The sequence below is a fragment of the Parasteatoda tepidariorum genome, chromosome 6, assembly GCF_043381705.1.
Source record: "Parasteatoda tepidariorum isolate YZ-2023 chromosome 6, CAS_Ptep_4.0, whole genome shotgun sequence".
In the NCBI taxonomy this organism is placed as follows: domain Eukaryota; kingdom Metazoa; phylum Arthropoda; class Arachnida; order Araneae; family Theridiidae; genus Parasteatoda; species Parasteatoda tepidariorum.
The window spans coordinates 28483051-28498445 of NC_092209.1; the positions used below are offsets into that span (position 1 = coordinate 28483051).

A 15395-nucleotide genomic window follows, 5' to 3' on the forward strand; every position below is an offset into this window, starting at 1 on the left:
ATAAATTTCAACATTTTTAAATTCACGCAAATCTATCTTAATTCGATAATTTTTATTGGAATGGAGCACGAAAAAGAATACCGTAAACCGGGGCGAGTCTACCCATTTTTTCAGTTTGTCAACTTTCAAGTGGTCAAACTTTCGTAAATATTAAAGAAAAAAGGCTTTTAATAGGTGTTTCGGAATCACTATTTATCCCTCTTTAAAGCTGTGAAATCGATTTTAGAAAATATTAACAGTTACGCTGTTACTGTATATTTTTATAGAACTGCTGACAAATCTCTCGTATGGGGCGAGTCTACCCATTCTACTAAAATGAATGTTAACATTGTAAATAATCAAATTTTACTATTAAATTGTTATTTTAGTTACTATATAGGATATTTATGAAGTAAAATTCATAACTTTATTATATATTCCATTTTTTTATTCATAAAATAACACAAATTGAGTATTTGATCGATTATCACATTTTGATCACAGTTTTGTTTTTATAATCATTAACATTATAAAATAACATTTTTTTCTGATTATTGTTGATAAAAATAAATTAAAATTAATATAAATTTACAATTAAATAATTAATAAATAATAATAATTAAAGATTATTAACAAAATCGAAATTCAAACATTGGGAATCATGAAAAATCCTTTTCCCATTCTTTTGGGAGGTAATAATAATTTATAAATAATAATTTATTTAACTTGCATTAAATAAAAAAAGTTAATTTTGTAATATAAAAATTGAAAAAATAGGTAAAATAAACATATTTTATATTTACATTTATATTTAACCTATAAATTTTCTTATTAATGATAAATTTATCAATGCAGAATTAAAATAATATACTCAAATTCATTTAAAATGACTTAATTTTAATATAAACAAAGTTCTAAATTATATTATTATGCTTTATTAAAACTAAATACGAATGGGTAGACTCGCCCCGCGAATTCTGGCTTTTTGTTTACAACAGCAAAACTTACATTCTTTTTTTTTTTTTTTCATATAAAATTAATGTAATCTTAGTCTTAGATAAGTTTATCACTTAACCAAAGTGAAAATAGTAATAATAATAATATACTTACGGAGCACCAACTAAAAGTTTGCTGATTTTCAATACAAATCTCTCAAAAGACGTTTGAACAGGTCGGTTAAAAAGACACCAAATAAATAAAAACGGATCAAACTACTACAGCGCCATCTTCCTTAGAGTCTGAACTAAGTCCTCCATTGGTAAAAATTTTTTTATTTGCAATTTAAAATAGTGAAAATTAAATAAAACTAAAATGGGTAGACTCGCCCCTGGATGGGTAGACTCGCCCCGGTTTACGGTACAATTTTAAAACAAATAGCACTGAGAGATATATTTCATTCCTTAAGTGAAGCTTAAATCATAGTTCATGATATAATCGTTGAGCAATAAACAAAACTATGACAGAGACACTAAATTATAATAATAAAGGGTCAACTATTCAGATCTATTGTGTCAATTAACCGTTTTCATTAAGTGCTGTTAGATGGCGCTGGAAACCGTTGGGTAGGAGAAGCTTTTATAAAAGCGCTGTGAGAAAGTCAGACTGGATTGAAGTATTATAATAGTTCATAGGTTTGGCGAAAATCGAATTACTTTTTCTTTTTAACATTGTTTTTCGTAGCTCTGTCGCCAAGGAAAATAAAAAAGCCACAGTTTAAGTATCTTACGCTTGAAGCAATGCGGTGATTTTAAATTATATATATCATTTTGCTTTGAAGAATTATCTAGGTTTTAGAATGGACAATTAACTTAAATATTTTAAAAGTTGTTAAACTGTTTTAAAAATCGCAAATTTGGCGACATTTTTCTATCGGGATGAAAATTTTAGAAATAACTGCCTTATTCTCAGTTTTTGCAAATTTTCATGAGCCCAGGCAATGCAGCACTGGGATAAGTTTATTAAATATTAAAAAATTAGACCGCAAACGCTTTTCATTTTCCCAAAACTGTGGCTTTTTTCCATATTGACGTTTTGCACCATTTTCAAAATAATCATTGACACCGGTGACTTTAGATAGGTTAAAATTGACTCATGACTATCTGTTGCAAATTAACAGCAGTTATAAAAATAGCATATTATTCGCAAAATAGCATCATTTCATAAGACGACTGGTACGATAAAGTATCCGACTGGGTACGATAAATTTTTTTTTGAAAACTGCCTTAATTAAAATTTTACTTTTGGTAAGCAGATAGATTTTCTAAAATTACAAATCAAAAACAAACTTTATTTTTTTAAAAATAAGAGCTAATTTGAGCTGAACTACAATTCTTTCATGTAAAACTCACAAAATACTCGCCAACCAGGTTTTTTTTATCACCTCCGTTTTTTGCTTAAGCGAAAAAATATCAAGAACTTGCAGTGTCACCAGGAACTTATCTTCTGTTTAACTTGAAGTACTGAAGTTAGATAAAATGTCATGGAAATTTTTATTCCGATAATAATAATTTCTGCTTGAATAGGTCAAGAAATGATACAGGTTTGTACTGTTATTCGGAATAGAACTCCGATTAAAATAATTTGAGTTTATCAGTTAGTGAAAGATGTCTGAGTTTTGATTGATCAGAATCTCTTAGCGGACCTCCAGCAAAGGTAGCAAAAAAAAGTTAGCTATTTACTTCTTAATTAATTGTCATGGTATTATTTATTCATTAATTCTCTAACTTATGATAGTATATAATTAAAAATAGCAGACACAATCTTCCCGTTAATACTTAATTCTTGCACATGCGCTTAATGAGTTTTCAACAAGCATAATTTTCAAAGTGGCTACATTTAATGGACAGAGTATAGATAACATTAGAATTTAACCAAGTAATTGAATTTATTTTGAATTATCGAATTACAGTTTTAAGTTTGCTACTTACTTAAATTTTTCACACTGTTTTTAAGATTAAAAAATGAAATTAATGACCTAAAACTGCAAGAGTATAGTAGTGTGCAAGTAAAGAGACTGATAGTTCCACTCACATGTTTGTCGAATTTGTGCAATGTTTATATGGGCAGAATCAGATAAAATGAAAAACTGTCCATCGCCTCGCCAACCAGGATATCCCAGCCCATAAATTCTGGTAACTATTAGTTTCAATCCTTTCTTTGCCACTTCATTTTGGCGAAATCCGTTTGAAATTTTTAAAATTTTTTAATTTTTATAATATTCTATATTGATTCATAACACAGGGAAAAATTTGGAAAAAAACCCTAAAAAAGCTGAAAGTAGAAATCCAAGAATGTAATGTGCAAAAACACTTTTCAAATAATGGAAAAAGTTCCTTAAATTTAAGCAAGATAAAAGTTTATGTAAGTTATGTAAAAGAAAAGTTATGCAAATAATAAAAGTTATGTAAAGTAAACATTTTTCCGCAGAATGTTATGAAACGCTTTAATAAAAATGTTGATGCGAGATTTTACTTATTTAAATTGTGTGATTATGAATCTCAATGTGTGCGTTTTAAATCACGTGAATACGAATCTCGACATTTAATTTTATAATCGTGTGAATACGAATCTCGATGTTTGATTTTAACATCCCTTGAATATGAATAACGATGTTTGATTTTTAAAACGCGTGAATACGAATCTCGATGTTTGACTTTAAAATTGCACGAATACGAATTACGATGCACAATTTTCAAGTTACTTGAACTTGAATCATAATAGTGTCTTTTAAATCGCGAAAACTGATATAAAATCGTAAAAATAAGAAACACGATGAGTGTTCTTATATCACGTAAGTAGGAATCGCAAAGGAATAGGAATGTGGTTTTAAATGTAGGAAAAAGCGTAAAAGCGAATATTTTTTTTTCGTAAATAATTCGAAAAAGACAAACTTTCCTTGAAGAGGTGGATTATTATTCTTTTTCCTTTTTAGTAACAGTGAAAAATTTTCCGCGATGGTGACAAATTTAACGGCGTTCACGCGTTAATCAAAGTAAGCGACAAAATCAAAGAAAGAGACAAAAAATTCAAAATTAAGATTTTTATGTATTTGGCATCTTTGTGTAGTAAACTACATACATTGCAAAAATTTAAAAATAAATTTTGTTTTATCAGTTTTTTGAAATTTTATTCCAGCGTTCAGAGCAAGAGCAATAGAAGGAAAATAGTTGTCAAGCCACTTTTCAAGGTATCTACTGTGAAGCACTTACGTTGTTTTTTCAATATATACCCGCAAGTGACGTAGTGTGGGTATCTCGATCCTGATTGGTTGTCGAAGCGTGGCATTTGTTTACGTTAGCAACTGTTCTTTCGCTTCTATTTCGAGTAAGCCAAGTCTCTCATGTACGAATTCTCCCAAGTTATACAGCCAATATTTTTTCCTTTTACAAAGATTTCAATTCTACCTCTATATATTTACACAAAGACTTAACAGAAACACAAGCACGATGCCATGTAGAACAAACTTATTATGCATAGAAGCTGCCAGGTACACAAAACAAAAATATATCATGATTACAATAAAATACATAAACAAATAATAAATCCAAGTTAAGTAAAATAAGTAGTCTAGGAAGAATCATCTATCAGTAAATTCGATGTGTTACACTCTTTATTTAATTAACTTAACGTTACTTAACATTTTAAGTTAGGTAGAGAAACTTAGCTCAACTTTAATACTCCATATTTCTAATAAATATCAGCTAGCAGTGACGTCATAGGTCACATGATTGGGTATTGGTTGTCTTCTTCTTCTTGGAGTGAGAGTACCCAATTGCACGGCAGTATACAGCAGTGTTCCCCAACCTTTTTATCACCGCGGACCTGTCAACGTTTGATAATTTTACCGCGGCCAACTGGGGTGGGGTGTANGGGGGGGGGGGGGGGGGGTGCATTGATTGTTTATATTTTAGATTATTTTGATTTAATAAACTTAATTTAATTGTATTTAAACATGCCTTCAAAATAAAATAGTAACACCAAAAAATAAATATAAAGTGATTTAACATTTTAACTTACTAGAACGTTAAATCAATGAGAACCCTGAACTTGTTTCGTTGCAATGAGACGTTTTCATCTGGGGGTAATCGGAGACAATGATACATTACAAATGTTAAAAAAATTATGTCACTACCTTCGGGGGACCTTTTTCATTAAATAAATAAAATTTTAAATGGAACACAGGTATTTTGAGTTTGGAGTATAAACCTAGGAATTTAAATTCAGTTTCAATGAAATGGGCGGCCCGGTACTTTTTGATCCGCGGACCGGGGGTTGGGGAACACTGATATACAGGTTAGCTTATGGAGTACCACGAAATTAGGTAAATATGATATGGTCCTCACACCAAAAAATTTAAGAGATCCTGTGACACAGGATGATTTTTGTTTATAGCGGCCCTGTACTGTCTCCAGACCCGGACTGGCCAGTAGGCAGACCGGGCAAATGCCCGGTGGACCGGTCTGGCCTGAGGGTCGGTTAGGCCGAGCCGGCAGGACAAAAAAAAATTTATACATTGCATAAATTTCAAATAATATTGCATAAATAATAATAATATTAAATAACATATATATGATAAATGTAAGAATAATATTGTTTTAATATACAGGGTGATTCAGATCATGCGGGCCACCCATTTTTTTCGAGAATGGAGCAAATAATCGATTTGAAATAAAAAATCTAATAACTAAATCGACCCCAAGGATTTCAATAGTGATATTGTTAATTCCCGGAAGTACCGGAGTTTAAACACAATTTTGATTTTTTTAAATGGATACCTATATCTTATTTGGCGTCATTAGAGAGGATTTTCGAAAAAAGTAACTTTTACTTGAATTTTTTTTATATCTCTTACTGTTCTTAAGATAATAGATATGAAAAAATTCTGATTATTTACTTCAATTTATCATTTTTACCAAAAATAATTAACTCAAATTATCAAAATCGCTTCAATTTTTATAAAACATGGTTAGAAAAGCACAAATGTGTTTTAATGAAGTTATAAGACATTATGACTAAAAAAAACTTTTTTAGTGAATATGTCAAAATCTATTTCACATGTATTTTTTCTTATCTATTATCTTGAAAATAGTAAGAGATATTAAAAAATATTTTAAGTAAAAGTTATTTCTTTTCAAAAATCTCCAAAAATCTTTCGTTTTCAAAAAAGTTATTTCTCTTCAATGGTGCCAAATAAGATATAGGTTTCTATTTGAAAAATCAAAGTTGTGTTCAAATTCCGGTACTTCCGGCTACTTGCGGGAATTAACAATATCACTATTGAATTCCTTGGGGTCGATTTAGTTATTAGATTTTTTATTTAGATTATTTGCTCCATTCTCGAAAAAAATGTGTGGCACGCATGGTCTGAATCACCCTGTATTTTATAACTTAATATTAAATTAGTTCCTGGAGATACTGTTAGATGTCGTTGTTGACACATGATAAAATCAAATAAATAAATGTCCGACTGTGAGTCTTTAGTGCTGCGTTAAGATTCTCTTTCTTTATTAATTCAAGTATTGCACAAACGTGAACTTTTATTTTACCCATTAGAATTTTCTACAGTGTGTGACTCTTCACTAGACTTTTAATCTAATGTATTATTTGTTTTTGTGTGTTTTTTTAAATTCCATTTGGTAAGTACCTATTTTTAATTTTTATTTCTATATTATATAGGCATTAAGTTCCAGGGGTTTCCTACAGGATCGATATCGACCCCCAACCAGTCGAAAAACTTTTAACGGGGTCTATAATGACGGTTGGTTTATGGGGGCCTAATAGTCGAATTTGTACCGTACTAAAACATTAAAAGTAAAAACTGGTTTAACCTCAGAATTCAATAGCATACCTATTTGAATACACTATACACTTCATTGTCTTCTAGTAAAAATAATAATAAAGTTGATATTTGTTTGTATAGCAAATTGACTAATACATATTGTATTTATTTATGCAATATTTATTCATATTTTGATTGGAAAATTAAAGAATTTTTATGAAACAGCTATTCTTAATGGGCTCTTAAACTTGTAAACAGCTAAAGAAAAATGTCTGTTATTTTATACAAGAGAAATATAAAAGTCTTTTTAATTTTGTTAGAATTCTGTATTAAAATGCATAAAAATCATATTTTTAAATTGTATGTACTTTCTTTAAAATTTTCCTGTGACGTTGAGAGGGACATGAACATCACAAATATTTAAATAGGGGTCTCTAGTCTAAATCAAAATAAAATTTGGAATGGGAATTCCTGTCTAGTTGACATTTTAAATTTTCTATATATCTTTATCAAACATTCTTACAGAAATGATCCTAAGAATTTATGTAATTTTTTTAGCCTTTTGGATTTCAATTCCTACATAAGAAAAGAAGGCGTCAAATTTGATTAACACTATGAGCGGCTTTTAAATCAAAGTTAAAGTTCCCCTTGGTCCTGAGTTTGGTGGCTGAGTAATGGATAAAAACAAGAAGCCCAAAGTAGAAGGAGGAACAGAAAAAGTTAGATTGCAGAAACAGAAACTTTTAGAAGCCAGTGCCCAAAAATGTGTTAAACTGACAAATGTCTTTGCATGTCCGCAATCGCACCCCTCTACTAATGCAGTGGAGGAAATAGTGGAATTTGAAAGTTGAGTGGAAATTTGAAGAAACTGAAATAGAAATTCAAACGAAGTTTAAACAAAAAAGATTGAAGAAAAGAAATGCCGGGTGAGACAGCGTCGAATGAAACAGTTTTTGAAACCACTGCATTTAAGATAGACGTCCATAACATTATTTTCAGCACAGTTGTAGCTCCAATGGAACGCCGGTTCCCGGCAAATGGAAAATTGTACGCCGATTTTTCCTATCTAGATCCGAAACGTTTCCCTGAAATACGTCTTAATAAGCTTCAATATGGCGAACTAAATGAATTAAGCAAACTCTTGCTAAAATTTGACGAAACAGCTTTATTGGTGAAAATTTGCGGATTGAACTAAGAAATTTAGCTTTACATTGGGAAAAACTGAAAAATTCAGACTTAGAAGATTATAAAATAATCAGAGAAGATCATTCAAAAGGAGATAATAATGACTTTACTTTGGAAGCAGAAGAGGAAGTAAGTCTAAAATATGAGACACGCAGTGTGCGCAAAAATTGTGTTATTTGTTACTACAAGATATTACAGAGATTCAATTTATTGACAATTAATTTTTACAATTTAATTGGTCTGGCATTAAAATTTTTACTAACATTGTCAATAATTCAGGTGGATTGTGAAAGATCATTCTCCACATTAAAAGTAATTAAAAATCGTATGAGGAGTACTTTATCTTCGGATAATTTGAATGCTCTCATGGTAATGGCAATAGAAAAAGATCTATTAATGAAATTAGATAGCGACGACATAATCGATAAAGTGGCAGAAAATAGTGAGCCTCTTCAAAAGTTATTAAATTAAATTTTAATTAAATGACTTTTGAAGAAGCATTAAATCTATTTTTAAATTTTTTTTTAATATAAATCATTCATGTATGTGTAGTGTAATAAATATTTTTATTTACTCTTCATCTTTCACCTTCTTTTTGATTTTATCAACCTATGTTTCCCCATAAGAATCATGTATTTTAAACTGAAATATATTTTATAAAGGATTATTAAGCAATTTTTATCTACTTTCTTACTTCGATAAATTAACTTACGTTCATCAGAATTTATAAGTAAAAAATGCCTAAAAATGATACATTAGGAGCCGCGTACGCTTCGCGCACGCGGTGTTTCTGTGAGGTACAGGGCCGATATCTCTAAAATGCCCGGGCCGATTTTAGATCCCAGTCCGGGCCTGACTGTCTCCCAACACCTACTAATTTCAAAACATATTTATTAATATGTATTAATCAATGTACAGTGTGCAAGACAAAAAATACTAATCAACTTTTGTTCTAATAATTTGTATTTTGTCAAGTGCCAATCTTAACGATTTAAATAAGTGACCGTAAATCTGCTAATTAATTAATGAGCACTGTTGTGAATTTTTCTCATAACAGATGGCGCAACAGGATCGTTCTAATCAAGAACAATTTTTATATTTCTGTTTTTCATGTCAGTTAGTTCTTAATATTCGTAGACGAAATCTGTGAGGCAATATGACTCATGAAAAATCAATCACTCATTAACTATTCAATGAAAAATAGAATCCTAATGTTAAGGAATGAATCATGCTCTTATAATCAATTAAAGAAATAAAAAATAAAATTCGGTACGATTTTGAAATTTATTTTGTTGTGCTAAGTTGTTTTTGTTTCGTTTTCCCACATCGTGTTTGTTTCTTTAATTCTTATGATTTTCTATTTAATTTTTATGATTTTTCTATTATTTAATTTTTATGATTTATTAATTGTTTATTTCATTTTTTGTTAATTAATAAATGACAACTATTAATTAAGTTACAGAAACTGACATGCATTCTCTGAATAAATTAACCTTTTTTTTGCAACAGATGTGAATTTTTGACTATCAACAAAACAAGGAGGTAACAGAAATTATGTATTGCCCCAATAGTTCCGGCACGTCGAAAGGTCCCGGATTATGCCGGATATATAGGAATCCCCCATTATGCCGTATCTCTGTAGCTTTTTAAGCGAATCGAAAAATTTTGCACACAATTATAAAAATTTTTTGTCCAAAATTCTACGTAAAAATATTTTTTAAAATTATTATTTATTGTTTCATTTAAAAATGATCGAAACTAACATTCAACTGTAAGGCGCATAAATTTTTACACCATTTTAAACTAAGTAATTTTAAGTGACAAACTACAAAATTTGATAAAAATTGGTTGTATAGTTTCTAAGTTATAACATTTTTTTTTTAAAAAAATCATATTTTTAAAAGTTTATTTCTCAAGAACTATTTATCCAATTTCGTTCAAACTCTGTATTTTGTCATTTAAAATTATATAGACGAATTTTTCCATCATTTTAAACTAACTTACTATACAAATATTTTAGTGGCTTATTAAAAATTATTTTTTACATGAAACTTTCTGTTGAATAAACTTAACTTGTAATTGCGTGCAAATATATTTTAATTTGCTTAAAAAAATTCCCAGGATATAACGAATTACGCAAAAAGTAAAATTAAAATTAATGAACCCAAACTAACGACTACACTTATGACTACATTATCTGCACCATATTTTCCAAATTGTGATTATCCCTAATATTTTGTTGGTTAAAAAATTAATATTGTCGAAAGAAAGGTTAAGGAATTAATAATTAGCACCCATTAATAACCATATTTGAGGTTGCACCTAAATTGTGAAAATCCGTTTATTAGAACAAAAGTTTTTAAGGGTGATATCTTTTTTATTTTGCTTACTGTTCATGTTTTACATTTCATATTCATACATGTAATATGAAATTTTAAGAATGAAATGATGTTTCTGATTGTAATCTTGTTTAATTACAAGGGATTTTTTTTTATTTTTCAGGCTTTTTTCGCAATTTTTACAGGCATTTTTAGGAATTTAGGTCATTAAAATCCATACTCTACTATAAAATTTAGGATTGTTTTTTCATGTTATTATTATTAGGCCAAATACACAAAATATATAATGACTATAATAAGAACAGGAAAATGTTCTAAGAATTCAATTTCTTCACGTAATCGATTTTTTAAGCGATAAGAATCCTGAGAATGATTTTTCGTTGTTGTTTTTTATCAACTTTTTATTTGTTTTTTATTTTATAAAATAGTTTAAAAATGAAAAAATCTGTTGATGAAAGAACAATTTAATGGCATTTTTTCAATCCGCTAAAAAAATGAAGTATACTTTCTTATATTGCACTCTTTTTGCTGAAGCCTAAAATATTCCATCAGTTAAAATAAAAAAAACGATGAAAGGTTTTATGAGTATACGTAGTTTTTAGATAAAGGGATGTATGTATGATTAATATGTTGTGCTCTTGTAATAAGCTTTAAAATTCGTTTTGGATGAAAATATGAAATGCAATTACTTTCCCTTTCGAATTATATTTTCTCCCGGCAAAGTCATCCATCCATTTTGTGAAGATAACTGCACATGCGCAAAGCCTATCACGTTTCGAACCATTTCATTTCAAAATGAGTGCCGCTCTTGTCTCATCTGAAAGAAGTCACTTGTAAGAGTTGCTGCCAGCCAGATATGGGATTTTATTTCGCTTAAGATTATCGTTTGGAATATTTCATGCGTTGAGAATTTTTTTTAACCTATAACAGAAAGGTAGGATAATTTATTTTGATACATTCTTTAATTTTTCCTCTTGCAACATAATATTCTAAAATATACTTTTATTTTATCGTTTTATATATAGAAAGTAAATAAAAAGTTTACTTGTGAACTAAAAATTACAGAAGTAACAAAAAGGTTTTCGCTTAAGATTATCGTTTGGAATATTTCATACATTGAGAATTTTTTTTACGTATAACAGAAAGGTAGGATAATTTGTATTGACATATTCTATAATTTTTTTCTCTTACAACATAATACGCTAAAATATAATTTTATTTTATCGTTTAATGTTTAGAAAGTAAATAAACAAAAAAGGGATTTTCACAGTTAATTATTTTAATTCATTAATTATTGTTAGGCACGATTATTTATCTTTCATAAAATAAATTTTTCTTTTTAAATCTGGAGAAAGGTTAGGTAACTTACTTGTAATTTTTTTTTGGCATATGGTTTTAACTTAGATTTAGATTTCATTTTATGTTTAGAACATTTTAAAATTATAAAAATGCTTCATTGCGAACTTAAATAACTGGTGGGCTTTAAACACATCTCAATTGTTCGTTTCAGTATAAGCATTCTCAAATTTTTAACTAACTTATAGAACTATTGTATAACATTATTGTACGTAAGAAAATTTGATAGCTCTTCTAAAAAATAATTTCTGGCAGTATAAATTTTGTAAGACGCATAAAACTATATCTTACTTGAGTTCTTTTATTTATTTTTATGTGAAAGCACTCATAAGTAATACATTTTTTGAAATTATTTAAGTTATTTGTTCTCTAAAATGGACCCTATTTTTAGGCCAAAAATTTTTTTTTTGATTTGGTGAACTATGTTATCTAAATCTGACTAATTTTTCTAATAATTTTTAAATATTGAAGCTGTTTTCTTCTAAAATATGTCGTAGGTAAAAACATATATAAATTATTGCCATCTTCTGTCTAGTCTTATTTCGATAAATTGAGCAGTTTTCTTAAAAAAGTGCACCCGAAGATCAGGAAGTTGTGTTTTGTATGTAACAAAATAAAAAAAAATGAAAGAATAATAATTATTTGTATTAGTTTTTTTCGGGTTTATGTGCGTTGTAAACATTATTTAAATTCATAACTCCAAAATACAATACATCAATTAGGAAATAATTAACATTAAGTAATTGCTCTTAATTAATTAAAATTGCAAAAAATATTTTTTAAATTTAGTCTATACTCAGTGCTTATAACTAAACTGGGGCTGAAGTAACTGGGGCCGAAGATTTTTTTTTTCTTTTTTAATGCACTTATTTCCTGAGATCGGATCTTTAATAAGATATTTATGTGCCATAAAAATGAAAAATTTACTTGAATCGAATTTTTTACCTTTCTTTTGATTTTTCACTGCATTTAAAAATTTCGACGGAAGAATTCCAATCCTATCATATTTTTACATACACAATCGCTTTATAAAGGTATGCAAACAAACGAAATTTTGAGTCATTAAGTACCTAATGTTGTTGTTAAATTTATTAGACGCTGTATCTTAGCCTTTTGGCCCTGATGGGACACTGGTGTCCATATAAAATAATATTTTTTTTAAGATGCTCTAATTACAAGTAATGACATATTTTCATATTTCCTAATTATAAAATGCAGTCTAATAGTTACTAAAAAAATCAGCTAGATTGACAGAATCATATTTGTACTAAAAAGTAAATACAAAAAAAAGTAGTTCGAAAATTCTTTTTTTCATTCGTATTCAAGAATTTATCAATAATTAATTTTGTAAATTAAAGAAATTTCAATGATGAATTATTGTTTCTCTTAAATCTAAATAACTGCAAATAAGTGTAAATTTGAAAAAATACTTTTTGGAAGTTAGCCATGTTTTTAAAATTTCACCTTTAACGTAGAACAAGACACCGGTGCTTCATGCTGTATCTTTTAACCATAAACTATTCGAATGCTATATATAATATTTTTCAACTATTTTGACCTATATTAGTACAAAATAATAAAAGAAGTATGAAAAATACGTTCTGCATAAAAAGAAGATAATACATAACAAATAAGAAGTTCAAAATGAAAAGAAATTATCTCTCGTGTGAATGGAAAACCAGTTAAGAGGACGCCATAGCATGGGAGAAACCTTTCTTCGTAAATTTTTTTTCACCTCCATAACTAATTTAAGACTTAAAAGAAATAAAAATTGAATTCACGCAAACTTAGAGAAAGCCCTGAAGTTTTGATTACTGAAAATAAATTTTTAAAATATCGAAATAAAAATAAAGTATGAGAAAATAACTTAGAATTTCGGAACGGAGAATAATTTGTTTGTATTTACTGTTTGTACTTTCAATTAATTTGCTTGTATTTTGATAAAAAATTTTTTTTTAAATTAATTATAATAATTAATTAAAATTTAAAAAAAAATTAAATTAATAAAATTAATTAATTAATAATTAAAATTTTTTTAATTTAAATTAATAAAATTAATTAATAAATATTTAAAATTTTTTTAAATTAAATTAATCGATAATTAAAAAATTTTAAAATTAAATTAATTACTAATTAAATTTTTTAAAATTAAATTTATTAATAATTAAATTTTTTTTCTCAGCAATTGAAACCTTTGCTCTTACTCTGGTCTTCCCGTCTGCACTTACTTTTTCTTTCCTTTAAATTTTAAATTAGCCATGGAGAAAAGAGAATTTGCAGCGAAAATTTCTCCCGTGGTATAACATCCTCTTAAACAACAAGGGAAAAAAAACAAATAAAAAAGTCAAGAAGTAAAGCGTTTCTCGGTTTTATTTAAAAATTTATTTATTTTAATTTTTAATGATAATTTTCCTTGATAGTTTCACACTGTATATATACATAAAATTTATATTTCAACTTTTCGTTATTTGTAACTGAGTTTTTCTTGCAATTTTTGTCACGCTACGCAAATAAGCTCTATTTCTTCCCACGGCATTCATTGCAACCTGAATGTAAATGTTGAACTGAAAGAATGTACCATAAAGTCTGATCTTCAAATTAGCGATTAGAAATGTTTAGAAAAAAATTTTGGCACTAGAAAAATACTCTGAAAAGAGCAGAGATATCTCGGAAATGCTCTTTTCAGAGCGCTCTTTTCAGAAAAATACTCTTTGCAGAGCACTTTCCGAGATAGCACTTCGGAGAACGTAGTCTGAAAAAGTATTTTGCAGTTTTAAATAAATAAAATAGTTTAATCGCATTAATCTTTCTTTAAATTCATTATTTCTTTTTGAAAATGTCTCAGATTCAGTGTGATATTCCGCTTGTATATGTAAAAGATTTTAGTTTTCAAGTTATGGTCTTAAAATGTTTACTTTTCATAAATTCTCTTCAGATCATAATTTTAAAAAAAAAAAACATAATGTGGAAAAATAACTAAAATAGTGAAAAAGATGAAAAAAATTCATTGTCATTTAAAAATCATTGGCATAGAAGTTCGATTTTTATAATTGCTAATTTTATACACAATTTGACTTTAATGAAATTAACAATTAACAATTTTACAATGAATTTTAAACCTCTAAATGCGGCACTAAATTCTTGCTCTTTTTTAAAAACTACTGCTAAACTAAACTCAGTGGCGTGACAGCCTATAGAGGGCCGAGGCCTACTGTGCCCATTTCAGTTTCTTGACCTTGGGCTCTGGGGTGCAGGAGCAGATGTTCCGGTCAGGTCGTCAGTCGAACTCGGAACCCCCAGTGTTTAGTTCCAAAGCATGCTTGGTACTCATTTATGGACATTCTGAAGGGATGAAAGGCTGAGTCAACCTTGCCCGGACCGAGGATCGAACCCAGAACCTGTGGCACCGGAGAGTGAAGCGCTACCACTCAGCTACCGGCGTCCTTGTGCTATTTTATTTGCCTTAAAATGTTAGCACAAGCAGAACTGAGCTATAAAGACGGTGGGTGCTAGCAGTTTTGAGGGCTAAAGGTGGTCCTACTTGTTATTAGCAGGGTGGTCATAACGTAATGGCTCTTCGGAATATATATATATATATATATATATATATACACTACCGGTCAAAAGTTTGCGAAAATTTTGAAATCTACAAAAAAAAGTTCTAAATTCAAATGTTCATAGAACTGCGAAAAATCATTCAAATGGCATGAAAATTTGATATGTTCTAATGTGAACCCCTAAACTATAATCCTTTTTTA

At 28.5% G+C, this 15395-nt stretch overlaps 1 protein-coding gene across 2 annotated transcripts in view; it reads left to right on the forward strand.

Moving 5' to 3' along the window:
• Positions 1–11068: 11068 nt before the first annotated feature.
• LOC107439615 (tumor protein p53-inducible protein 11) overlaps positions 11069–15395 on the forward strand; it is a 209086-nt gene continuing 204759 nt past the window's right edge. The window contains exon 1 of one of the 2 annotated variants that reach the window (XM_016052274.3): positions 11069–11215. The gene's annotated coding sequence lies outside the window, so the exon portion shown is untranslated. Of the gene's footprint in view, positions 11216–11356; positions 11428–15395 lie in introns of those variants that run through there. The other variant, XM_071182144.1, reaches the window with a different exon arrangement.